Raw genomic sequence first — 2,500 nt, 5'->3', positions numbered from 1 at the left:
CCATGACCTGCTCAAGCCATCGTGCGCTGCCGAATTCGCATCTGCGTGTAGGCTGCCATTCCACGCGGCAGCCCCTGTTTTCGTCAGCGTGCCCCCCTGACGAATTTTCCTGCCTGGCCCAGTCCAGCGTCCAGCCCCTGTTCGTCGAAAAATCTGCGCTGCCGATTTTCCACGCGGCAGCCCCTCTTTTCGTCAGCGTGCCCCCCTGACGAATTTTCCTGCCTGGCCCGGCCGGTCCAGCATCCAGCCCCTGTTCGTCGAAAAATCTGCGCTGCCGATTTTCCACGCGGCAGCCCCTGTTTTCCTCAGCGTGCCCCCCTGACGAATGTTCGTCGAAAAATCTGCGCTGCCGATTTTCCACGCGGCAGCCCCTCTTTTCGTCAGCGTGCCCCCCTGACGAATGTTCGTCGAAAAATCTGCGCTGCCGATTTTCCACGCGGCAGCCCCTCTTTTCGTCAGCGTGCCCCCCTGACGAATTTTCCTGCCTGGCCCGGCCGGTCCAGCCCCTGTTCGTCGAAAAATCTGCGCTGCCGATTTTCCACGCGGCAGCCCCTCTTTTCGTCAGCGTGCCCCCCTGACGAATTTTCCTGCCTGGCCCGGCCGGTCCAGCATCCAGCCCCTGTTCGTCGAAAAATCTGCGCTGCCGATTTTCCACGCGGCAGCCCCTCTTTTCGTCAGCGTGCCCCCCTGACGAATTTTCCTGCCTGGCCCGGCCGGTCCAGCCCCTGTTCGTCGAAAAATCTGCGCTGCCGATTTTCCACGCGGCAGCCCCTCTTTTCGTCAGCGTGCCCCCCTGACGAATTTTCCTGCCTGGCCCGGCCGGTCCAGCCCCTGTTCGTCGAAAAATCTGCGCTGCCGATTTTCCACTCCGCAGCCCCTGTTTTCGTCAGCGTGGCCCCCTGACGAATTTTCCTGCCTGGCCCGGCCAGTCCAGCGCCCAGCCCCTGTTCGTCGAAAAATCTGCGCTGCCGATTTTCCCCGACGAACCTGCAGCTGCACAAATCCGCGCTGCCACTGCCCCATTGTCTGGACCAACAGTCTTTTCCATCAAGCCCTGGACTATAAATCGTCCAGACTCATCGCCAGCACCCGCTGCCGATTCTGCCGACTTTGCCGATTTCGTCGGCGCTGCCGATTCCAACACTGCACCCACCGTGTCTAAACCAGCGCTGTTTCGTCAGCGTGTCCCCTTGACGAATTTCCCTGCCTGGCCTGGACAGTCCATCTTCCAGCCCATGTTCATCGAAAAATCTGCGCTGCCGATTTCCCCGACGAACCTGCAGCTGCACAAATCTGCGCTGCCGATTTCCCCCCCTGTCGGCATGGCTGCCGCTGCCCCGATGTCCAGACCAACAGTCTTTTTTGTCGACTTTGCCGATTTTGTCCGCGCTGCCGATTCCAACACTACCCCCTGCATCCAAACCAGCATTGTTTCGTCAGCTCTTCCCCTGACGATTTTAGCCCTGTAACAAACAGTAGGCCTCCAATCCCGCCAACGGGAGCCAAGTTGATAGGGAAGAGAATTGAATGACGCGCCTGGTCCTCGCACCCCGCCACCCGAGGGGCCTTTTTCCCGGCAGCCTCTGAAAAACTCTAGCTTTCACGGTCCTCGCCGCCCCTCACCACCATGGCAGGCCTCTAATCCCACCCATCAGCAGTTGTAGCCGATAGGGCAGTGATTTGAATGACGCGTCGCGGGCCGCCGGGTCATCTCACCCGGCCATTAATTGGAGCGTTTTTGGCTGGCCGAGGATGGGGGGATGGATCTCTTCTTCCGAAAAAGCAAACAGTACATCGGGAGTTATGTTGACGGGGCATGGAATTGAATGACCCGTCGCGGGCCGCCGGGTCATCTCACCCGGCCATCCCGGGGAGCGTTTTTCCCGGCAGCATCGGGGAAACTCTTGCTTTCACTGCCCGCTGCCCAAGTCCCCACTCGCATCGGCCCCCCGCGCCAACAAGCCAACGCTGCCGAATCGGCAGACACTGCTGCCGAATCTGCCGACACTGCCCCGCGGGCTGCCACTGCCCCAGTGTCTAAACCAGCGGTCTTTCTCATCGAGCCTTGGACTATCCAGTCCGTCCTGACTCATCGCCAGCACCTGCTGCCGATTCTGCCGACTTTGCCGATTTTCTCGGCGCTGCCGATTCCAACACTGCGCCCACCGTGTCTGAACCAGCGCTGTTTCGTCAGCGTGTCCCCTCGACGAATTTTCCTGCCTGGCCTGGACAGTCCACCGTCCAGCCCGTGTTCGTCGAAAAATCTGCGCTGCCGATTCTGCCGACTTTGCCGATTTCGTCGGCGCTGCCGATTCCAACACTGCCCGCCGTGCCTGAACCAGCGCTGTTTCGTCAGCGTGTCCCCTCGACAAATTTTCCTGCCTGGCCTGGACAGTCCATCGCCCAGCCCATGTTCGTCGCAAAATCTGCGCTGCCGATTTTCCCCGACGAACCTGCAGCCGCACAAATCTGCGCTGCCGAATCTGCCGACACTGTCCCG

This window comes from Populus nigra, chromosome 2 (genome assembly GCF_951802175.1).
Source record: "Populus nigra chromosome 2, ddPopNigr1.1, whole genome shotgun sequence".
NCBI classification, from domain to species: Eukaryota; Viridiplantae; Streptophyta; class Magnoliopsida; order Malpighiales; family Salicaceae; genus Populus; species Populus nigra.
This window is presented reverse-complemented; position numbering follows the sequence as displayed.